Raw genomic sequence first — 25558 nt, 5'->3', positions numbered from 1 at the left:
TGGCTCACTGCAGCCTCTGCCCCCAGGTTCTAGTAATTCTCCTGTCTCAGCCTCCCAAGTAGCTGGGATTACAGGCATGCATCACCATGCCTAGCTAAGTTTTGTATTTTTAGTAAAGACAGGGTTTCCTCATGTTGGCCAGGCTGGTCTCAAACTCCTGACCTCAAGTAATCCACCCGCCTTGGCCTCCCAAAGTGCTGGGATTACAGGCGTGAGCCACCGCGACTGGCCTATCTTTTTAATAAAAGTTATAATTTCTCCACCTCCTCAGACATTATAATAGACCCATGTCTCTCTCATGTTCAATAAACCACATCCTAATTTTCTGTAGCGAATAGGCTCTTAATGAACAAAAACCAATTAGAAAATTGCCTTTGATTTTCAATGACGTGCCCTAAATTATGGAGCATCACTACATTTTAGATAAAAATAAAAAATATTTTGGGGTAGAGAGTGAACTATGTTCTCATTCTCTCTCTCTCTCTCACTCCAGGTATCATTTTCTCAGCTTTCTTTTTTTGGTTTTAATAGCTAGTGAAATAATTTTACAATCACGAATTTTAATAACAAGAAAAGGAAAAGAATTTCACGCCAAAACATTTAAAAGCTTTCTGTACTGTGACAAAAATCCTCTGAGAGCCCAGCAAGCCCAGCAACTCCCCCACTCCTTTCTTATTTATGAGATGCTTTGGATACAGATTTATTTTCTTTTCTTGTTCCATGTTATTTTTTTCCACCTGTCTTGAAATGGAAGCTGCAGGAGCTTTGATAAATGGCTTGAAATTTTCCCTTGTTTTACTGCAAAGCCTGTGTACCTCAGTACATCCTTCTGAAATGCCATTTGTTAGTTTCTGTTGAAATGCTGCTCTGTGAATCACAGCAGACAGCTCTCAGCCCCTAGAGAAAGGGGAGATGGCTGCTTCCCTTTCCAAAACACCAGAGTGTTTTTTACTTTGGGAAAGTAGTACCAACCAGCTGAAGATATTATGAGTTATTTTGTAGTGAGCACCCAAGGTGCCGTTTGGGTATCTAGTCTGAGTATCTAGTTCCTGGAAATCAGTTTCCTTTCTGTTACCCGTCTGTCAGTTTTTCAGCCGAATGATTTCAATCACACATCCAAGGGAAAGTATAAGCTCTAAGACAGAAAATCTCTAAACCTATTCTGTGCCCATACACCATGGCCATAGGAGAGCTAGAGTAAACCTTAAATATAATCTAGGCTGGTCCTCTTATTTTATAGGCAAAAAAACTGAGCCCCTGGTGGAGAGTAGCAGTGCTCAAACTTGAGCATGCACCTGAATTTCTTGGAGGGCTTGTTAAAGCACTGATTGCTGGCCCCACCCCAAGTCTGATCCAGCAGGCCTGGGTGAGGCCCAAGAATCTGCATCTCCAATAAATCCCCAGGTGACACAGATGTTGCTAGTTGAGCACTCTTTGAGACCCACTGGTAGAGAGGATAGCTCATCTCAAATGACATAGGTAATATCAGGAGATCTAGAATATAGATCTATCATTCCTCAAATCCCCATGCAGCTTCTATATTATATCACAATTTAATCCACTGGTTCCCAGGTGCACATGCATTTTAAATATACTTGCTGTTCCTTGTCTCTGTGCTCAAGACTCTCGTCAATAAAACAAACCCCTTTATTCAGAAATAGGAATTATAATTTAGAAGCTTCTCACTCCAATGGCTCAAATTTCTCACTAAAATAATATGTATTAGCACCTCCGCAGGGAAGTAGCAAACTGTAATCAGGCAATATTTCTACTCTTGAATGCTTCCTGGTTGGGAAAACGGTACTGGCACTAGCCTGAATAGTTTTTAAATGATATGTGTTTTTCAATTACCAGTGCCATGCTAGTCCTTTATTAGCGTGGATAATAAAGAGATGATGATAATAATGCTTGCCAGATGGCATATCGTGGGGAAAGCCTTTGAGGATTTAGGAGTTAATATTTGTGTTCTATGAGCGCCTACATTTGCTGAACAAATACAGCATTAAAAGCGACCTTTAAAACAAATCACATTGAGTGAATATTCATTTAATCTATGAAAAGCCCTATTCAAGGCTATTTCTTGAGGCTGGTGGTTCAAGGTCATGTTCTGTAATGGGAAAGAGGTCATCTAGGAACTCTGTCAAATGATACATGCCTTCCTCTCCTCACCTCTTCACCCAGGAGAAATGAGTATGTGGGTGTTTCAATAAGCTCCTGAGAACAGCAGTTCTCTGTCTTAGATGCACCTGAAAAAACCCTGGGGAGCTTTAAAAAAAATCCTGGTGTCCAGGTTCTAGCCCAAATCAGTTCAATGAGAAGCTCTGTGGTTGGGAGCCAGGCGGTTGGATTTTTAAAGCTCCCCAGAACATTGATTCCAGTGTCCTTCCAAGGTTGTGAACCACTTTCCAAATCATTCTCAAGAACATCAGAATCTTCTAGAGGGCCTGTTAAACCCCAGGTTGCTGGGCCCCACCTCAAGAGCTTCAGATTCAGTAGGTTTGGAGTGGAGCCAAGAATGTGCATTCATACAAGTTCTTAGGTGCTGCCGATGGCTTCTGGACCATACTATAAGAACCACTGCTCCAAAGCCACATTAACCAAATGCAAGCGCATGTCAGGGAGCTATTCATAGCAGCCCATGGAGCTGGTGCCCTTGTCTCCCCCTGTACCAGGTGTTGGATTGGGCAGTGACTCTTAGTGAAATGACTGCTTTAGATAGGACATACATTCTCTGAGTTGACATGGGCCCCACCACTCTCTCGTCACCTGGTTGCTTACACATTTGTATAATGAGGCTGTTGAAGGCCTCTGACTTTGTAACCCCCAACATGGACCAGTGTCCCAAAGGTCCTTACAAGTAGCCTCTAGGAATCTTCAGATTCTGCTATTGGTCCCTCTCCACATGTAATAGGAATCTATTAATAAGAATCAATAGATTGGATGAAAACAGAGAAGACAGTCTATCAAACCTGACCTAAGAGAGAGACATGGTGAATACCCTGAGAGCAGAAAAATAACTATGAAAAGGTGTTGGCACTGATACTGATGGGCTTCACACCAGGCACTCCAAATGCAAAATTCCAATTATCTTCCCAACCACGCATCAAAACAAGTGACGAGGTACCTGTTATGGTTCTCATCCTATGGATGAGGTCAGAACTTGCAACTTGGGCAAGACAATGGCTAGTAAGTGGCAGAGTCACCACTTCAATTCTGTAGCTTTTTTCCCCTTTAGGTTCAAAAGGTCTTTGGTGACTAGGAATATGGGGTCCATTAGCAAGAAGAAATTTAATCAGAGAAATGTAAAGTCCCATAAAAAACAGTTTTAGAAATTCAAGCACATGTCTAGAGATTAAGGGAAATCTGGCTCATGAATAATTCATGATATCCCAGCTCCTCATCATTAAAATTTGATTCTTTAAGATGAGGCACAAAGGTGCCTCATGAAAGAAACACCCAGGAAAATGCTAGGGATCTATGCCACTAGACTCTAAGCCCCCCTGGATTCCCCAGTGTACCTCCCTCTATGATGTACATCCTCTTCTCTTTGCCTGGCCTTCTTAACACTTCCGCTCATCTCTCTCATTCCATTCACCCACCTTCTATTTCCTGGCCCCAACCTTGGCTCTGTTTCTCTAGGCTGGGCAACTCCACAACTGTACCCCTGGTGTGATACCCCAGGTTCAATGAAGCTCTAAGACCACCTCCAAGTGTCACTAAGGGAATCTCCTCCCTGAAAATGTTCTGAAACCAAGCAGAGTCCATGACCGTTCCATTTATCAACTAAGAGTTGGAGTTGGCAACAAGTCCAAGAGGAGTCAAGTTCATGTGGCAGCCAGAAGGCTCTGCCATGTTGGGTTTTGTTAATATTAGCACAACAAGAACAGAAGAGGTTCCACTGGACTGGGCCCTGCCCAGGTCACATCTGAACACGATGCACAGCCTGTGGGCCACAGTGCAACCCAGTTCCTGATACACAAGAAATTGTGCACACAAGAGTGGCCAGAAAGAAGCAGATATGTCAGAAGACAGAGGCATGTCAGAAAAGTTGGGGGAAAAAAAAAAAAACTAGTTATTTAGCCCAGGAAAAAAAAAAGAAAGGTGTGTGAGGTGTGGTGATTAACTGAGATGGAAGTTGTAGGTTGGACTAACAACGTCTTCAGGCATCTGAAAGGGTATTGACAGTATTTTGTGCCACTACAGAAACAGGAATAGCAGAGAAGATTTTGTCATGAGCAATACTGTAGTCAGAGCTGGATGTATACAGCAGGGACACTGTCTAGGGAAGGGAAAGGCAAATAACCACTACATGCCTTGCAACCCCTAGCTCCTTATTCTCATCACACAATTTTGGACGTCCACTACTATGCAAGGCACTGTGCAGATAGAAATGATACATTTCATCCAAAGATGAGTTTAAAACAAAAATAGTACCTGCCTTCAAGGAACTTCTATTTCAGAAGTGAGTTATTAAAAGTCTTAACAATACAGTTAAGACACACACACTCATAAATTACACAGGCAAACACAATGAAAGATCATACACCAAAGATTCTGGATTAAGGCAAACTTTTCTAGTTAAAAAATAATACTCTTTTAAATTTACTCTTAGAAAAGGCCGTGTACTGCCAGGTATGTAATTCATGAAAATCTGAATTGACTTTCACTTCATTATTTTGAAGAAGCAGAATTGAGACTTCCTGAATAAAAGAAAACACTGGAGCGTATTTTATTTGGTATGTTGATTCAACAGTCAATACAAAGAATCACCATAAAAACTCAATTAAAAAATGCTTTGAGAATAAATTTCCTTTAAAAATGAAGCTGGTTATGATTTTTAAAAAAGTCTTTATGAATAACGAAATATTATTGTCAAGGTTTATAAAGATATCTACAATTTTTCTACTCAGCTGAGCTCATGGGGGATTTGGAACAATCCAGATATCATGGCTCATTCTAGCAACAATGTCCTATTCTTTCTTCCCTTACCTCCCAGCTCCTCCTTGTACCACTTCTTTTATGACCCCCTTTCTCCCACCTCTCGTCACTTTAAAACAAGGGATAAATACATGTCATGTACAGTAGGCATCTCTGTCTCCCTTTTCCATTTATCCCCAGGGAGAGCACAGGCTATGATGTCCAACGAAGAACACAGCACATGTGCAAACATCACTCCAAGGTGGGCCTTGATAATCCATCATGAAGCCCATTCTCTTGGAGCCCAGCACAGCTTTCCAGGCAGTCTCTGGTGAGGAACCACCATCAGCATGGGAGGGAAACCTCTCTGCCACGGTGAAGTTAGGAGCTGATCAAGCTGCAGCTGCTACACATGGACTCCCAGAAAGTCAAAGGCATGCAGAGATTTCTCCAGAACCTAGCACTGTCTGGCCCTAGCATAGGGCTGCAGGACAGTTAGTAACTGCAAAAGCAGGGGAGGGACAAAAACCTTTCTCCCTGAAGATGTTCTTCAGTGCTTTATTTATAATAGCAGAAGGATGTAGATGGTGATGATGGTGATAACAACAGCTGTAATTGTGGGGGTAGGAGCTAACACATACATAGCAGTCACTATTGCCAAGTACTGCTCTAAGCCAGGGGTTAGCCAACTACAGCCCAGGGGCCAAATGGCTTTTGTACAGTTGAGGGTCTAAAATATTTTTTCTTTTACATTTTTCAATAGTTTTTCTAATCAAAAGAAAAAAATCTGTGATGTGAAAATGACATGAAATTCAAATTTCAGTATCCATAACCAAAGTCATATTGGAATTCAGTCATACTTATTGATTCGCATATTGTCTGTGGCTGCTTTCACACCAGGGAGCAGAATCCAGAAGCTGTGACAGAGCCTTGCATATGGCTCACAAAACTTAAAATATTTACTACCTGGCCCTTTATAGGAAACATTTGCAGACTCTTGTTCTAAGTGTTTGATCCTCCCAGCGACCCATGAATTAATCAGAAAATCGGTCCTTGTACAAAGTTAAAAACTCCTTAATCAAAAGTTCAAAATCTTAATTAACAAAGAAATGCTAATATTTTGCTCCCTGAACAACACAGTGGCCCCTTTGTAAATGTTTAATGTTTTCCTCCCCTGGGTAAATACTGTAATGATTTTATACACTCCCAAATGTTTCACTCAACAAATTCTCTGTCCTGCAAATGTTATGTTGAAAGGAATGTTTTCAGTAACCTTAGCTCACGGCTAGAAGGTCCCCATTCCCCTGCCATCTAGTATCACAGTGACTCAATGCCCAAACTTTGTGTCTTAGGGCCCCTTCTCCTCTTCTGTTTAAAGGCAAACTTCAGATGGGGCCTTTGATATATTCAGACATAAAAGACGACATCTAATTTTGACACGCTAGGGATCTGAGCCATGGCTGGTAAACACAGCTTACCTCCCTTCAGTGTACTTCTTATAAACGGCAACGTCTGAAGACTTTGGTCTCTTTTCTATAACAGGCTATGTATAATTCCTTTTTTTTTCTTTAACAGGATACATATAACTCTTACACCTATTTTAAAGATTAACAGACGGAGACAAACAGAGATTAAACATCTTGCCCACATTCACACAGTGTGTTGGGATTTGAACCCAACCGTCCAGAGTCCACGTACTTAACTACCACACTAAAAAAAAATTTGTTAACTACATGATGGAAAATCAACTCCAGGGAACACTGTGTAACATTTATGTGCAGAGAGTATTTACTTATGATGAATGAAAAGGGTAGGAATATAAAATGCATGCTAGTTGTATTTTGTATACAATCTCTATAGTAGTATATAGTCTTTGTCAATGTATATTTTATATAGAATATTTTCTATATATTCTTATTATATAAAGTATACATGGATTAGCAGTATCAAGACAAAGACTTAGCATAATTATGTATTTTTGAATGCATTAAAATCTGGAAGGAAATTTGCCAAAGTAGTAGCAATAATGATTTGTAGTCGTGGGAAAATGGCTAATTTTTTTTCTATCTGTCCATATCTTTCTAACCTTTTCTAATAAAGATGCATCGATTTTCACTTATATTTGACTAGGGGTGTGCCCACTGTTCTCTAACAAGGAAACAAATTCATTTTGCAGAACATGAGAAACAGTTTGGCTTCTCATCCTGGACCCTGCTCAAGTACTCGCTGAAGTGCCTCCCTGCAGGTCAGCATCCAGCTGTGCCAGAGGGACTCACACTGAGCAGAAAGGCTCATGCCCACCTGCCCAAGTCAGTCCTCTGCAGTCAGGGTGAATGGCCTGCATTCTGCCCACAGCATTTCAAACAGTGTGGGGAGACTAGAGTGTGGATAGAAGAGGCCAGGAAGAGGATCTGTCTGATTTGAATCCTCAGAGTCAGGGGCAATCTCAGGTCCTGAGGTCTCTCAGGCTTGGGCCTCTCCAGGGTGTTTGCCCAACTTTCCTTTCCTGCCAGGGAATAGCCCTCTGGGCTTTAAAGAATCCCCATCCTTTATTGTGATCCTTGAAGCCTGCACCTCCTGGAGCCTGACCGTTCACACCACACTTCACAGTTCCTCAGGGGGACTGTATGACGAAGGCTTCAGCACAGGTGAATCAATTCATCACCAATTGGGCAATTAGGCCGGCCCCAGGTGGTCCCCTGTAAATATTGAGAACTGGGTAATAGAATCCTGATGGGGCCTTCTAGCTCCCAAGCCTTCCGACCTGTAAATATTCAGGGTAAACATATTGGGTTGAACCACTGAAGTGACAATATCTGGCCATTTTTGACGTACAAAAATGTAATGTTATCATATGATTCAACCTAATAGCTAAACAGATGCAATTGGCCCCTGTGATCCTGAAAGTTTCTGAAAGGAAATGGTTTTCTGGAGAACATATTGGAAACAATTCCAGCAGGAATCAGCCAGAGCTGAGGAGAAAAAGACAAGAGAGATGGACGTAGTTCCGGTTTAAAAATCAGTGTTGAAATTAAAATTTCAAATTAACTTTTTTCAAATGCATCGTGTGACACCCCACGATAAAGCTAGCAAATACCGAGGAGAAATTTTCCACTCTCTTTCTCTGTCAAGGGTCAGGAGCAGCAGAAATAACGGTGACTTCTGCTTTAGTTTTGTTTTAGCCCATGGAAATCTGCCCACCTGCCAACAGAGCAACTGTGCCTTTCCCAGCCCTGAGAACAAGCTTTTGAGAATGAGGATTTGAGTCCATTGCCAACCAGAAAAGTAATAACCTTGACGGAGGATGAGAGTATTAGAAACGTTAGGTAAATAGCATGTGAATGCCACATTGCCCCTAACCTTAGCAAACAGATTAGATGGAGTCAAAAACTACTAAGTTAAAAAATAAAAAATAAAGCTTTGGTGTCCTTGTGAACCTCATGCAGTCATGGTTCCAGGTACAGTCTAACGTGACCTTGGATATCAGAGGAAGCTGTGCCTGAAATCTGGATGGCAGGAGGTGGCTGTCCTCCTGCAAACCCAAAGCAGAGGCAGGGAAGGCCTGGCCCATGAACGCTGCCCTGAGCTGCCAGGGCTGTGTGGGAGTGGTCTTCATTTGAAGCTAGGTGCAGAGAAAGTGACTGTCTGAGAAGACCTGGGTGAGAGGTCTGGATCTCCCAGGTATGTTCTGGCACCTTGAGCAACGCTCTCTCTTTGTAAAAACATTTTGTTGTTTTGGCTTTTTTTTTTTTTTGATGTTTTTCAAACCTCAACAGTAACAGCCACTTAGTTTATAGAATGTAGCAAGTGTGATCCCGTTTTCGTACAGCAATGATCAAATATACCTATGTGTGCATGTGTGTGGATGAGTGTGTGTGTCCATGTGCACACGTATACACACGATCATAAAAGCATTTAGAAATGGTGGGAAGCATACACTCAGACGGCTAACGCACAGCACTGGAAAGAAGGGAGGCTGCAAAAGAGAGGGGTAGCTTCATTTAGTGAAGTTAAGGAGAAAAGGCTATGGTTTTAAAAAGAAGAAAATGAAAGGAACAGAATTTGTGATATAAACTTCTATGTAAATATATTAGAAAGCACCAGATTGTTAATCTACTTAGAGTGAGCATGTTCATGATGAATTGAGAAATAAAAAAGCAAGTTTTTGTATAATATGTATAAGCTGGTTGTGTTGGGGCAAAATCCAAACAAATGGTAGTTACCTCTGCATATGTCTCCAAGCAGTATCTGCTGGAGTGGACACCTATAAGGGACACATGTGGGGAAGGATCCACCAGGCTGCTCAGAGAAGCAGTGAGGGGCAGGAAAAGCTGGAACCAATTTCTGAAAGTCTATTTTTTTATAGTAATTATACTAACCTCAACCTCCTCCAACAAGCAGGCACTTCAGGAATTATACCTCACAGAACAATGACTTTGAGAATAGACTTATGGGTCACTTCCAAGATGGCCAAATAGGAACAGCTCCGATCTACAGCTCCCAGTGATACTGACGCAGAAGACAGGGTGATTTCTACATTTCCAACAGGGGTACCTGGTTCATCTCACTGGGACTGGTTGAACAGTGGGTGCAGCCTATGGAGGGCGAGCCAAAGGAGGGTGTGGCATCACCTCACCCAGGAAGTGCAAGGGGTCCGGGGATTTCCCTTTCCTAGCCAAGGGAAGCTGTGAGTGACTCTACCTGGAGGAATGGTACACTCCTGCCAAAATACTGTGCTTTTCCCAAAGTCTTCACACTCAGCAGACCAGGAGATTCCCTCCCGTGCCTGGCTCGGCGGGTCCCACGCCCACAGAGCCTTGGGATGCTAGCACAGCAATCTGAGATCAACCTGGGATGCTGAAGTCTGGCAGGGGGAGGGGTGTCTGCCACTGCTGAGGCTTGAGTAGGTGGTTCTGTGCTCACAGTGTAAACAAAGCAGCAGGGAAGCTCAAACTGGGCAGAGCCCACCACAGCTCAGCAAGGCCTACTGCCTCTCTAGATTCCACCTCTGGGGGGCAGGGCATATCTGAACAAAAGGCAGCAGACATCTTCTGCAGACTTAAACGTCTCTGCCAGACAGCTCTGAAGAGAGCAGTGGTTCTCCCAGCACAGGGTTCAAGATCTGATAATGAACAGACTGCCTCCTCAAGTGGGTCCCTGACCCCCTGAGTAGCCTGACTGGGAGACACCTCCCGGTAGGGGCAGACAGACACCTCATACAGGTGGGTGCCCCTCTGGGACAAAGCTTCCAGAGGAAGGATCAGGCAGCAATATTTGCTGTTCTGCAGCCTCCAGGGGTGCTACCCAGGCAACAACGGTCTGGAGTGGACCTCCAGCAAATGGCAACAGACCTGAAGCTGAGGGTCCTGTTTGTTAGAAGGAAAACTAACAAACAGAAAGGAATAGCATCAACATCAACAAAAAGGACATCCACATCAAAACCACATCTGTAGGTCACCAACACCAAAGACCAAAGTTGGATAAAACCACAAAGATGGGGAGAAACCAGAACAGAAAGGCTGAAAATTCCAAAAACCAGAGCATCTCTTCTCCTCCAAAGGATCGCAGCTCCTCACCAGCAAGGGAACAAAACTGGATGGAGAATGAGTTTGATGAGCTGACAGAAGCAGGCTTCAGAAGGTCGGTAATAACAAACTTCTCCGAGCTAAAGGAGCATGTTCTAACCCATCACAAGGAAGCTAAAAACCCTGAAAAAAGGTTAGATGAATAGCTAACTAGAACAATCAGTGTAGAGAAGAGCTTAAATGACCTGATGGAGCTGAAGACCACAGTACGAGAACTGCATGAAGCATACACAAGCTTCAATAGCCGATTTGATCAAGTGCAAGAAAGGATATCAGTGATTGAAGATCAAATTAATGAAAAAAAGTGAGAAGACAAGATCAGAGGAAAGAGTGAAAAGAAATGAACAAACCCTCTAAGAAATATGGGACTATGTGAAAGACCAAATCTACATTTGATTGGTGCACCTGCAAGTGACGGGGAGAATGGAACCAAGCTGGAAAACACTCTGCAGGATATTACCCAGGAGGGCTTCCCCAACCTAGCAAGGCAGGCCAACATTCAAATTCAGGAAATACAGAGAATACCACAAAGATACTCCTTGAGAAGAGCAACCCCAAGACACATAATTGTCAGATTCACCAAGGTTGAAATGAAGGAAAAAATGTTAAGGGCAGTCAGAGAGAAAGGTCGGGTTACCCACAAAGGGAAGCCCATCAGACTAACAGTGGATCTTTCTGCAGAAACCCTACAAGCCAGAAGAGAGTAGGGGCCAATATTCAACATTCTTAAAGAATTTTCAACCCAGAATTTCATATTGAGCCAAACTAAGCTTCATAAGTGAAGGAGAAATAAAATCCTTTACAGACAAGTAAATGCTGAGAGATTTTGTCACCACCAGGCCTGCCCTAAAAGAGCTCCTGAAGGAAGCACTAAACATGGAAAGGAACAACCAGTACCAGAGACTGCAAAAACATGCCAAATTGTAAAGACCATTATGGCTAGAATGAAACTGCATCAACTAACAAGCAAAATAACCAGCTAACATCATAATGACAGGATCAAATTCACACATAACAATATTAACCTTAAATGTAAATGGGCAAAATGCCCTAATTAAAAGACACAGACTGGAAAACTGGATAAAGAGTCAAGACCTATTGGTGTGCTGTATTCAGGAGACCCATCTCATGTGCAAAGACACATATAGGCTCAAAATAAAGGGACGGAGGAAGAAGCAAATGGAAAGCAAAAAAAAAAAAAGCAGGAGTTGCAATCTTGGTCTCTGATAAACAGACTTTAAACCAACAAAGTACAAAAGGGACAAAGAAGGCCATTACATAACGGTAAAGGGATCAATTCAACAAGAAGAGCTAACTATCCTAAATATATATGCACTCAATACAGGAGCATCCAGATTCATAAAGCAAGTTCTTAGAGACCTACAAAGAGACTCAGACTCCCACTAAATAATAATGGGAGACTTTAACACCTCACTGTCAATATAAGACAGATCAATGAGACAGAAAATTAACAAGGATATCCAGGAATTGAACTCAGCTCTGGACCAAGAAGACCTAATAGACATCTACAGAACTCTCCGCCCCAAATTAACAGAATATACAGTCTTCTTAGCACAGTATCACACTTATTCCAAAATTGACCACATAATTAGAAGTAAAACACTCCTCAACAAATGTAAAAGAACAGAAATCACAACAAACTGTCTCTCACACTACAGTGCAATCAAATTAGAACTCAGGATTAAGAAACTCACTCAAAACTGCACAACTACATGGAAACTGAACAACCTGCTCCTGAATGACTACTAGGTAAATAACAAAATGAAAGTAGAAATAAAGATGTTATTTGAAACCAATGAGAACAAAGACACAACGTACTTTGTTGTGAATCTCTGGGACATATTTAAAGCAGTGTGTAGAAGGAAATTTATAGCACTAAATGCCCACAAGAGAAAGCAGGAAAGATCTAAAATCAACACCCTAATATCACAAAAGAACTAGAGCAGAGAAAAAAACTCAAAAGCTAGCCGAAGACAAGAAATAACTAAGGTCAGAGCGGAACTGAAGGAGATAGAGACACAAAAAACCCTTCAAAAAAATCAATGAATCCAGGAGCTGGTTTTTTGAAAAGATCAGTAAAATGGATGGACCACTAGCAAGACTAATAACGAAGAAAAGAGAGAAAAATCAAGTAGATGCAATAAAAAATGATAAAGGGATATCACCACCAATCTCACAGAAATACAAACTACCATCAGAGAATATTATAAACACCTCTACACAAATAAACTAGAAAATCTAGAAGAAATGGATAAATTCCTGGACACATACACCCTCCCAAGACTAAACCAGGAAGTAGTTGAATCTCTGAATAGACCAATAACAGGTTCTGAAATTTAGGCAGTAATAGCCTACCAACCAAAAAAAGTCCAGGACCAGAAAGATTCACAGCCGAATTCTACCAGAGGTACAAAGAGAAGCTGGGACCAATTCTTCTGAAACTATTCCAATCAATAGAAAAAGAGGGAATCCTCCCTAACTCATTTTATGAGGCCAGCATCATCCTGATACCAAAGCCTGGCAGAGACAAAACAAAAAAAGAGAATTTTAGGCCAATATCCCTGATGAACATCAGTGTGAAAATCCTCAATAAAATACTGGCAAACTGAATCCAACAGCACATCAAAAAGCTTATCCACCACGAGCAAGTCTGCTTCATCCCTGGGATGCAAGGCTGGTTCAACATATGCAAATCAATAAACATAATCCATCACATAAACAGAATGAATGACAAAAACCACGATTATCTCAATAGATGTAGAAAAGGCCTTTGACAAAATTCAACAGCCTTTCATGCTAAAAACTCTCGATAAACTAAGTATTGATGGAATGTATCTCAAAATAATAAGAGCCATTTATGACAAATCCACAGCCAATATCATACTGAATGGGCAAAAATGGGAAGCATTCCCTTTGAAAACTGGCACAAGAAAAGGATGCCCTCTCTCACCACTTCTATTCAACCTAGTGTTGGAAGTTCTGGCCAGGGCAATCAGGCAAGAGAAAGAAATAAAGGCTATTCAATTAGGAAAAGAGGCAGTCAAATTGTCTGTTTGCAGATGACATGGATGACATGATTGTATATCTAGAAAACCCCATCGTATCAACTCAAAAATCTCCTTAAGCTGATAAGCAACTTCAGCAAAATCTCAGGATACAAAATCAATGTGCAAAAATCACATTGTGATTTCTCTATGTACCAAGAATAGAGAGGCAAATCATGAGTGAACTCCCATTCATAATTACTATAAGGAGAATAAAATACCTAGGAATCCAACTTACAAGGGATGTGAAGGACCTCTTCAAGGAGAACTACAAACTACTGCTCAACAAAATAAAAGAGGACAGAAATGGAAGAACATTCCATGCTCATGGATAGGAAGAATCAATATTGTGAAAATGGCCATACTGCCCAAGGTAATTTATAGATTCAATGCCATCCCCATCAAGCTACCAATGACTTTCTTCCCAGAATTGGAAAAAACTACTTTAAAGTTCATATGGAACCAAAAAAGAGCCTGCATTGCCAAGTCAACCCTAAGCCAAAAGAACAAAGCTGGAGGCATCACGCTACCAGACTTCAAACTATACTATAAGGCTACAGTAACCAAAACACCATGGTACTGATACCAAAACAGAGATATAGACCAATGGAACAGAACAGAGCCCTCAGAAATAATACCACACATCTACGACCATCTGATCTTTGACAAACCTGACAAAAACAAGAAATGGGGAAAGGATTCCCTATTTAACAAATGTTGCTGGAAAAACTGGCTAGCCATATGTAGAAAGCTGAAACTGGATCCCTTCCTTACACCTTATACAAAAATTAACTCAAGATGGATTAAAGACTTAAATGTAAGACCTAACACCATACAAACCCTACAAGAAAACTTAGGCAATACCATTCAGGACATAGGCATTGGCAAAGACTTCATGACTAAAAACACCAAAGGCAATGGCAACAAAAGCCAAAATAGGCAAATGGGATCTAATTAAACTAAAGAGCTTCTGCACAGCCAAAGTAACTAACATCAGAGTGAACAGGCAATCTACAGAATGGGAGAAAAATTTTGCAATCTATCCATCTGACAAAGGGCTAATATCCAGAATCGACAAAGAACTTAAACAAATTTACAAGAAAACAACAACCCCATCAAAAAGTGGGCAAAGAATATAAATGGACACTTCTCAAAAGAAGACATTTATGCAGCCAACAGACATATGAAAATATGCTCATTGTCACTGGTCATCACAGAACCGCAAATCAAAACCACAATGAGATACCATCTCACACCAGTTAGAATGGCGATCATTAAAAAGTCAGGAAACAACAGGTGCTGGAGAGGATGTGGAGAAATAGGAACACTTTTACACTGCTGGTGGGACTGTAAACTAGTTCAACCATTGTGGAAGACAGTGTGGCGATTCCTCAAGAATCTAGAACTAGAAATACCATTTGACCCAGCCATCCCATTACTGGGTATATACCCAAAGGATTATAAATCATGCTGCTATAAAGACACATGCGCATGTATGTTTACTGTGGCACTATTCACAATAGCAAGACTTGGAACCAACCCAAATGTCCATCAATAAGAGACTGGATAATGAAAATGTGGCACGTATACACCATGGAATACTATGCAGCCATAAAAAAGGATGAGTTCATGTCCTTTGCAGGGACATGGATGAAGATGGAAACCATCATTCTCAGCAAAATTATCACAAGGACAGAAAACCAAACACCACATGTTCTCACTCATAAGTGGGAGTTGAACAATGAGAACTCATGGACACAGGGAGGGGAACATCACACACTGGGGCTGTCGGGGGCATTGGGGGGCTGGTGGAGGATAGCATTAGGAGAAATACCTAATGTAAATGATGAATTGATGGGTGCAGCAAACCAACACGGTACATGTATATCTATGTAGCAAACCTGCACATTGTGCACATGTACCCTACAACTTAAAGTATAATAATAAAAGAATAGACTTATGGCTCTAAATTGATAATGTTACTTCAAAATACAGCTCTGAAGAAAATTTCACTTAGTATTTTCACAACCATGTTGTCAAAGCATAAAAACTTTCAGGGGGCTGGGCACGGTGGCTCATGCCTGTAATCCCAGCACTTTGGGAGGCCAAGGTGAGTGGATCACCTGAGGTCAGGAGTTCAAGACCAGCCTGGCCAACATGGCAAAACTCCGTCTCTACTAAAATACAAAAATTAGCCAGGCGTGGTGGTGTGCACCTATAGTCCCAGCTACTGGGAAGGCTGAGGCAAGAGAATCACTTGAACCGGGAGGCAGAGGTTGCTGTGAGCCAAGATCATGGCACTGCATTCCAGCCAGGGTGACAGAGCGAGACTCTGTCTGAAAAAATAATAATAATGATAATTCGGGGGACTAATATACATCAGCCTCATGAAAGGAGAAAGGGAGGAAGAGAGGATATGAAGGGGGCTGTACAACAACTACATCTGTAATGTACTATTTTATTAATAGTCACAACATAAAGTCACGTTTGAAGAAAATACAGCAAAAAGTATCTGCAAAATCTGAGTGGTAGGTACATACATGAATACAATTTAGTTCTGTTTTTCCCTTATGGTCAAAATATTTCATAATGAAAATTTTAATTTAGACAATCTACATTTTATTAATTAAAAGCACAATGAAACTAGTATCTGACTATTGCAAACTCAAGTAGGTTTGATAATTTCAGGACTTTGTGCTTTAAATATTATGGAATAATACAATATAAAATCAAAAGTGGTTGTTTGCCAAAAATGCAAATGCGTGCTTGCATTTGATAATACTTTCACAGTGATTATGCTATCTTCTCCCTGTGCTGTATGCTGGTATGTAAAAGAGAGCTGAAATATATTTTCAACAATGAAGAAGGAAGTAAAATATTAAAGGTGACCCTTGGAGATCAGTTTTCATATTACATTTTGTGAAATTCAGTAGATGCCTCTGTTTCTCTTAGATAAGAAATATTAATAGGAACATTTCAATCCTCCACAAATGAATCTTTCCTGAACAGACTTGGAGCATATATGCACAGTCTTTGTAAAACCATTCTGAACACATTGGTATGAAATCCTCCCCTGTCTAGAAAATAGCATGCTTTTCCTTCCTAGTACCCCTTTTCCCTCCTATTTCCCCACTGGCACCCTGATGTGAAGAGGCTTTTGCTGGCTTCTCATGCTGTCAGACAGAACAGCAGAGGAGCAGGGCGGTTTAAAGCTGCCATCGGTACTGCTTCTCTGAGTGGCCCTGTATGTTGGGGCTTGGAAGGAATAAGTCAAAGGACAGCTCAATGGAATCATAAGTAGCCCCCAAATGTCCCCAGAAGAGCCCACTCTTGAGAGAACAGGTGCCTGAGAGTCCTGTGCCCACCAGCACGTGGCATCTGCATGACCAGATGTCCCACCCCAATTGGGCTTTCTGCAGGAGCAAAAGAGCCTGGACCTTCAGGCCTGATGGTCTTCATCAGGTAAGAGGCTGGCTACTTGCAACAGGTGGGAGGAGCAGACATACGGGGCAGCACAGCATCATGATTGGCAGCACAGAGGTGGAGAGAGACCAACCTGGGTTCCAATGCAAGCTTCAATATCAGTTGATACTCTTAGAAGGAAAGTTCACCTCTCTAAAGCCACTTCTTCCCCTATAACGCTGCAAAGTAATAGTATTACTCTCTCACTGGCCTGCTGTGAGGGTTAAATGACATGATGCCCAAAAAATGCTGTGAACAGAACCCAGAACCAGGTGGGCCCTGGCGAGGAGGCAGCTGTCAACTATGAGCTTTCAGTCTGAAGTGGCGTCAGCATTCTCCACTACATTCTTCTAAAGCTCCCTCTTGAAGAAATCCTGGTTGTTACACCATGCCTGGTTCCCCTCAAGACATCAACTGACCTTGAGCTCTTACTAGACTTCAGATGTCATTCATGTGAAGTTTGGCTTTCTCACTAGCTCCAGGGTTCTGATTCCCGACACCATTCTGAGCCCACACTTATCTTGAATCCTATAAACATTGTACTAAAGGGGCCTTCTTCCTGAGACTGTTGAACTGCACATATCTCCATCCCCAGGGTTTTATCAACATAATCAATGAATTAAAGAAGCAAAAGTCCCCCAAAATATTGTGGGGATATTCTACCTTCTCTATCTCAGTGAATTCAGGAATGGACATTTTCAGTCTCCCACCCGGATGGTCACTTGTTCTATTTATGAAGATTTCTCTGGCAGAGAATTTAATAGCCTTTCTTGTTTTCCACTCATTTATACTTTCAACAACATCTTACCTGACTTTTGAGTGCCGACCTACATGAGCTACATAAGAAAATACAGCACTGTACTTTGAGTATTCTGTCAATTCAAAATTCATGACCCTAAACCACTTCAAGTATGAAACACTTTAATTACTAACTTAAGAAAATGGCTAGGTACACTAGATAAGGTGATCAATGCAACATTCAAATACACAGGAAATTTCTACTCCCTGTGTTTCATTGATTGGCATTTACCATAAAGGCTTCCACTAAGGCATTAAAGAAAGCCTTCAGGTAATCAAATAAATATATATATATATCATTTAAGCATGATGTAATCTTCCACAACATTTCAAGTGAGGGGAGTTTGTAAATAGATAGGTCAACACAAAAAAAGGGGAGGAGGGAAGGAAAGGAGGGAGAAAAATGGGATTAATGGAAGAGGGAGAGAGATAAGAAAAAATGCAGGGTGGGGGTAAACTGGAACTAAGTAAATTTAATGTCTGATACACTCAATTCTTCCTAAGAGATCATTCTGCCCAACCTTGTGTTTCTGGAGCCTCTGCAAACAGATGAATCTCCTCAAATCCCCTGAAGGACAAGGATGGTAACTCTGGGAAACCACCACACACGTGGTTGAGAGCTTAGAAAACCCCACACCAGGTGCTGGAGGGGCAAAGACGAACAGCTGCCTCGTGGGGCACCACTGCATCCCCAGGCTCTTCTGAAATGTTCTGGCTAGATTCCTTGCACAAGGCCAGCTCTGGCCCCTGAAACTCTTCCATCCACACAAGGAGACTCATTTGCTAATCACATTGGAGTCACTTGATGAAGTCTAAGTCATGCACAGGCTCAGCAATCTACATTCAAACCTCGTAAACATGCATTTTCATCTCTGCAGGTCACTATGAACTACTACCAGGAGCACTTGTCAACCTATAAATATATAACATAATGACGAGTAGTAACCATTTCACTTAAGAGGTTTAAATCTTGACAGAGTGAAAAAATTTTTTAAAGTTGAAAACAAGACTTGTAAAAATATAGAATAAATATATGTCAAGATTTATTCAACTCAATAATGAAGAAACTGGCAAGATAATAAGGCTGATACAAAGAGAGCTGATGGAGAAGGTGTTCCTAGCCTTTGAAAATTTTTGTATAAAATTGCTAGGTTACCTGCAAAGCTGGTTAATGTCCTAAAATGTGTAACGCATAGGGTTCCTTTTTCCACTAGACAGCTACTGCCAAAAATCTAAACATTAACACACAACTTCCCAGTGTCTAGACTCTAATTAAGAGTAAAAAACAAAAGTTAAACATAAAGAAGTTCTCCTGAATAATTAAATAATCCTTGGTCAGGTTTATTTATTTTAAAAATGTTCCAATATGACATTGAAAGGATACGCTGCTCTACTTGGTTGCCTTATTTTCAAGTTTTAAATAATTTTTCTTAACCCATTGGCTATTATTCTACACATTTCAAAAAAAGGAGAATACAGCTATGATTTGAGCCAGTTTCAGTTACAAATACAGATATCTTTCCATTGCTTTTTTCCTCTTTTCAATTAGAAGGTCATCCTTAAATCAGATTTCTGAATTTCTTACAGTAAAACAAATGTTTGAATTATTAGGGGAAAAAATTTTTTTAACCTGCCACTTAAAATGTGCAAATTGAGTCACTTTAGATGTCTTGAAAAAAATGTATTGTTAATATTTGAGAGCATTCTAACGAAGGGGATAATCACGCTAAGAAATTAAGACATTTCAAAATTTCAAGCTTTTGCTTTTTTTTTTTACATTTTCACTTTTCTTCCCATGTCAGATGGGTCACGTGCCGACATCATCACAAGATTTGAGGGAGGCACATGTCACACATGAATGTGAAAACCCAATCATCGCACTTAGGAACCAACAGGAAGAGCTTTTGCTTTTGACTTAGCATTTTGTATGAGCACAGTGAACGTCCACAATTCTCATCTGAAACATTAAAAATTCTAGAAATTATTTTTAATCATTATCTTTCATTAGCTCTAAAATGCACATTTCTTTTTATTTATTTATTTATTTATTTTTTTGAGACGGAGTCTCACTCTTGTCACCCAGGCTGGAGTGCAATGGCAGGATCTCGGCTCACTGCAACCTCCACCTCCCGGGGTTCAAGCGATTCTCCTGCCTCAGCCTCCCGAGTAGCTAGGATTACAAGTGCACGCCACCATGCCCAGCTAATTTTTTTTGTATTTTTAGTAAAGACAGGGTTTCACCATGTTGGCCAGGCTGGTCTCAAACTCCTGACCTCAGGTGATCTACTCACCTTGGCCTCCCAAAGTGCTGGGATTACAGGCATGAGTCACCGTGCCCTGCCCAGATGCACATTTCTTTTCGTCTATTACCAATTCTAAATTTGGGTAGAATTTCACAATGAATGGCATCTTTCAATTGCAGTCAGATGGACAGCAGTCGCAAAGCAATTTTCATGTGTGAATACTTAAAAATTCAGCATTGAATTGAATTAGCAGAATGGATCTCAGCAACTGTAATGAAAACCCTGAGATATACCAGAGCAGTTACTAACCCTAGGCACCAAATGGTGGTTGGAAGTGCTGGGATCTGTTCCTCTACATTTCCAGCCCAGCAACAGTCAGAATTGTGTTAATATGACAAAACTGCAGTGGTAAACAGCTTAAGAACTCAGCATCAGTGAACTAACTTATTCTTTCTTTCTTTCTTTTTCTTTCTCTCTTTCTCCTTCCTTCCTTTTTTTTTTTTTTTTTTTTTTTTTGTCAGAGTCTCACTCTGTCACCCAGGCAGGAGTACAGCGGCGCTGTCTCAGCTCACTGCAGTCTCTGCCTCCTGGGTTCAAGCGATTCTTGTGCCTCAGCCTCCCAAGTAGCTGGGATTACAGGCATGTGCCACCTTGCTGGGCTAATTTTTGTATTTTTAATAGAGATGGGGTTTCAACATGTTGGACAGACTAGTCTCAAACTCATGGCCTCAAGTGATCTACCCACCTTGGCCTGCCAAAGTGCTGGGATTAGAGGTGTGAGCACCATGCCTGGCTGAACTTTCATTTTATAAACTTATTTTTTCCAGAAACTTTGTAGAAGATGTTAATGCGAAATAAACAAAAAAAAATTATTTTAAAACTATTTCACCAATATTCTTTATACCACAAAGGGCAAACTGTGTGGCAAAATATAAACACTGAAGTCTTGAGTTGAAAGTGATTCAGAAGGACTTAAACTTTCTTGTATAGAAGTTTCAGGAGTAAAACTTATCCGATGTATTTTTTCTTGTATTTTTATATGTTTATAAGACTGTTAAATGATAAATGCCTATATATCATTAAGTCCAGAAGAGTTCTTTCAATAAATATATTTTTAAAATATATTAGATACACTCAATTCCTTCCTAAGAGATCATTTAAATAATGGGAGGTGCTGGGAAATAGTTTAACTGGCTAGGTTTCTTTTTCTCAGTTGTACATAAAATGTGTATCTACCAATCAGTGGCGTTGTGGACAATGAAATATGGACATAAAAATATAGATACAGCAGCAGTATTTAAATATCTGATTTCTAGGTAAACTTGCTGTTAGTTAAAAATAATCCATTAGTTTATTCTTGTAACCAGGCCTTTCTATTTTTTTTTTTTTTGAGAGACAGAGTCTTGCTCTGTCACCCAGGCTGGAGTGCAGCGGCACAATCTCGGCTCACTGCAAGCTCAGCCTCCCAGGTTCATGCCATTCTCCTGCCTCAGGATCCCAAGTAGCTGGGACTACAGGCGCACACCACCATGCCTGGCTAATTTTTTTGTATTTTTAGTGGAGACGGGGTTTCACCACGTTAGCCAGGGTGGTCTCAATCTCCTGACCTCGTGATCCGCCCGCCTCGGCCTCCCAAAGTGCTGGGATTACAGGCGTGAGCCACCACGCCCGGCCGCCTTTCTCTTCTAATACATTTTAGACTGATGCGAAGCAATAAAGAATCTAGCTTAGAGAGCTACTTATACCCCATCAACTTCTAAATACAATCAGATCCAATCCAAAGACTAAAAATCAACAAAATTCACCATGTTGGGTCTTTTGTTTTTGAATTTTGTACTATTATCTGTTCAATATATAAGTAAAGTTTGTAAAAATATTTTAAAAATAAAAATTTGTCATTTGGAAGAACATAGTTTTGACATTTAAAAGATACAAGCTGGACAATAATAGAAGCTAGGAGTTATCAGAGCCTCCAATGACTACCCTGTAAGAAAATGTTCAAAGACAGAGCTGACTTAGAGTGAGTACACTCTCTGGAGGAAAAGAAAAAGCAATTCCATATGGAGAGTTTTAATTTTAGATGGCTTCTCTTGTCAACTTCATTTCTGTTCCTCCCCTTCGTTGAAATTCGCCGTTCTCAGAAATTCTGTAAAGGGTTGAGGGTGGAGACAGAATTGTCTGTGCTTACATTAAAAAAAAAAAAAAAAAGTCATCTCAAACTGAAGTCCTCTTCTGAGGCACTTAAGATAGTTCAAGAAAAGAAGTTCACTCTCAATATCTAGGAAATGTTCTCTCTGTATTTCTCTGAACATAAGAAAGTCTACGTGAGACATTTCAAGGCATCCCTCATTTCATTTCCTCCCTGCATTCCTATCCAAAAGACCAAAACTAGCTTATTATTCCTGCTATTGTTTCATAGACTTCATCAGCTGAATGCAGAAAAAGTAAGATTTGCTGTAAATGGAGGAGCTAAGCTGCTATCAGAAGGTACTAATAACCTTGACTAGGATATTAGAGTCTATAGCTAGTGGTCAAAGGGCTTGTCTTAGGCGAGTACATTGCCGACAATACCAGAAATAGAACTCAAGCCAACTACTCGATTTCCAAGTAGTGCATTTATATGTTACGCTGAGAAGGAAAATTGCCATCTTCCTTACAACATTGAAGCTAAAAAAAAATTTGTTCCATGTATAAGTACTGCATGCTTGATACAGCAAACAGAGGTTTCCATTGACTATTTTCATTGAGTCCAAATTTCCCTTCACTAGCAGACGGCTCTTACTCATCTCAGCAAGCTCCTAGCAGATTGACTTTCTACTGTGCAAGGAGTAGAAGGCAGCAGGGAACTCGGATCCTGAAACAATGAGAAAATTGAGTTGAGATGGATATGTAAGAACCTTCTGTTATAGTAAACAACGTTCACAAGACTTGACTTTCCTCTTCAACGAAATGTGAAATAGCATTTCCTGTATCTTAATTTAATCTGCCTAATAAAATGTTTATAAATGGATTACATCATCTGCAACTGCACAGAATTTAAGGCAAACTCATTTAACTCTAGAGATGTACTCTTTGAAATTATATTTAGAGACTATGTGATATCCCGTATTCCCTGTCCTGGCCAGTATGGACCAGCACCTAGGACTGCAGGCCACCTCTTCTTGTTCATGTTACACCATCTTCTGGCCCAAAGTTACCATGTGAGGTTCCAAGAAAAAGGACCATTGAGGGAGTACAAGCCACGTCACAGAAATCCCTATTGATGGAAGGCAGCAATGGAGTGGATGGCCAAAAACTCTTTGAATGTTATTTCAAATCTGCCTTGGATTATATACATTGGACCTATTATAAGGGAATTTATTTCAAATTAAGTAGTGAAGCTACATTGCAAAAGCACAGATAGCTCCTAGTCCACGCTGCTGTTTTTGGGTGAATAACTAAATAAGTGAGCCTGAAGGGGTTTCAGCACAGTCCAAGTTTCCCCTCTCTCTGACCTTCTCCTCCAGCCCCATGGCAGCGTCTTGAGGAGATGTAACTCAAAACATAAACCCAAGGTGAAATTCTTTTTGATCAAAGCCTGTTAAGCTCAAAACTTATGTAGAGAAGAGAAAAGAAATATTTTCTTTTTAAAAGGCCTCTCTTTCCCCTTCAGCCTCTACTGAGAACCACCACCCCAAACCTGAAAGCCCAAAACAGACATTGCCTGCTCGGCCGGCTTTAGTGAGGTTAGACAAAGATAAACCACATGGTGGCGGCTGCCCCAAGCCCCAGCAATTACGAGAATTACTAACTGAATCCATGGCCACATCAGCCCATCTTCTGCTGAAGCTAACGTCATCTGGCTTGTGTCCTGAATAATACCTTAGTGATTATCCGAAGATCACTGATACTCAGCCCTGCTCTCTCTTTGCCCTGAATCTGTCCAATTACCTCATCAAATTCCTTAACATATTAAATGAAACCATGATTGGGGGGTTTAAATCTTTAGTCTTGTGCCCTTCCCCATTCTACCCCAACTTAATTTTATACATCTCAAGCAAATGAGAGCATCCATTCTATGCTTAATACCCTCCCACTTCCTTTTTCCTATAAAGGTGCCCAGCAGTCATCTCACGTTTTTGTTAATCACTACACAACACCAAAGCCAAGAAAAGGATGAGATTCACTGCAACACTCATTCAGGGAGGCAAACCTACTTCACTATGAATCTCTGTTCATTGTGTTTGGGGTTTACAGAACTCTATTTAGGAGTCTAGTTTAATCACCAAAAATTGAGCCCCCTAAGATTAAAATGTTTTCTGATGATTTCTAAACAGCCGACGCAGGCATTGTGCCTAAAGAGGAAAGGGTCACTTTGCCCCTGGGCTCCTGGACACATCAGCGTGAAGCTTCAGAACTCATCAGCCATCTGTATCGAGCGGCTGAGGATGCATGTCAGAGCTCTTGTAATCTAGCATCCAGCAATTGAGCTTAAGTGTCACTCCTGGCTAGATATCCGGGCATGCCCCGTGCCCACTAGGTCCCATGGGTACAACAAACTCCAGGCACCAGTACCTGATGTTATTCATTGAACGGCACTCACTTTATGATCTGTGGCTGGCACACTGTTAATTACATGGCAAGGAGAGGTCAATATCAGGCTAAAATGGAACCCAGCTGTCCCACAACATAATCATGTCCACCTGAGACACTGAGCCGTCACCTTTAAATCACTTGTAAGCACTAGCTTCCATAGCCTCTCTTCTATCAATAAGCCACACCACAAATGCAGTCCCTGAATCCTGCAGTTTTTCAGCATAAAGCGACATTTTCTTAGCACACTCCAAATTTAAAGCCTATTTTCCCAATAAAAGAGGAAAGGGGTTAAGAATGGTAAAAAATCAATGGGGAAGTGAGACCTGAGATGAAGTGGAGGGAACAGAGAGAAAGGTGATACAGAAAAAATGAGTGGGAGGGAAAAAAGGAAGGCGGGAAAAGAAAAGAGAAACAGCATTTGAAACACTGCAAAGAGAAAATGACCAGCAGAATAATAAGGAGACAAAGAAAAGGAGTGAAAGAAAAATAGGCTGGGTAGTTTGGTGGGATGAGCATATCCATAGTGTTTGTTCCTTCCAAATTTTGACTATGGGCTTCATAGCAAGCTGTTCACTACTACCAACACCTTGTGCAATGCAAATTAGTCACTACCAAATCTCTTTACATTTGTCTGCAAATTTTCAATGTCCAGTTGGAACGGCATGACAATAGCAACACATCACAGAAGGTATTGTCAGGCTGCAGAGTCAGTCCTCCCCTTAGGACAGCTGAAACCAAACAGCAGTTGAGACGGGCGGCCCACCATGGAGTTACACCCAAGGTCACCTTCCAACAGGTTTCTTAACCCTCTGGGGACACTTGGCTTTCACTCTTTCCCGTGCCCAACTCAAAACCCAACAGGCTGGGCACTGTGGCTCATGCCTATAATCCTAGCACTTTGGGAGGCCAAGGC

General features: G+C 41.0%; 1 protein-coding gene and 1 non-coding gene across 9 annotated transcripts in view; both read right to left on the bottom strand.

The window, feature by feature from the left end:
* ELMO1 (engulfment and cell motility 1) overlaps positions 1-25558 on the bottom strand; it is a 592800-nt gene that overhangs the window by 293224 nt on the left and 274018 nt on the right. The window lies entirely within an intron of this gene.
* LOC115831075 lies at positions 19624-19725 on the bottom strand. The gene has a single exon (XR_004026622.1). It is a non-coding gene; the product is annotated as a small nucleolar RNA U13 (small nucleolar RNA).

The sequence above is a fragment of the Nomascus leucogenys genome, chromosome 17 (assembly GCF_006542625.1).
Source record: "Nomascus leucogenys isolate Asia chromosome 17, Asia_NLE_v1, whole genome shotgun sequence".
NCBI lineage: Eukaryota > Metazoa > Chordata > Mammalia > Primates > Hylobatidae > Nomascus > Nomascus leucogenys.
This window is presented reverse-complemented; position numbering and strand designations above follow the sequence as displayed.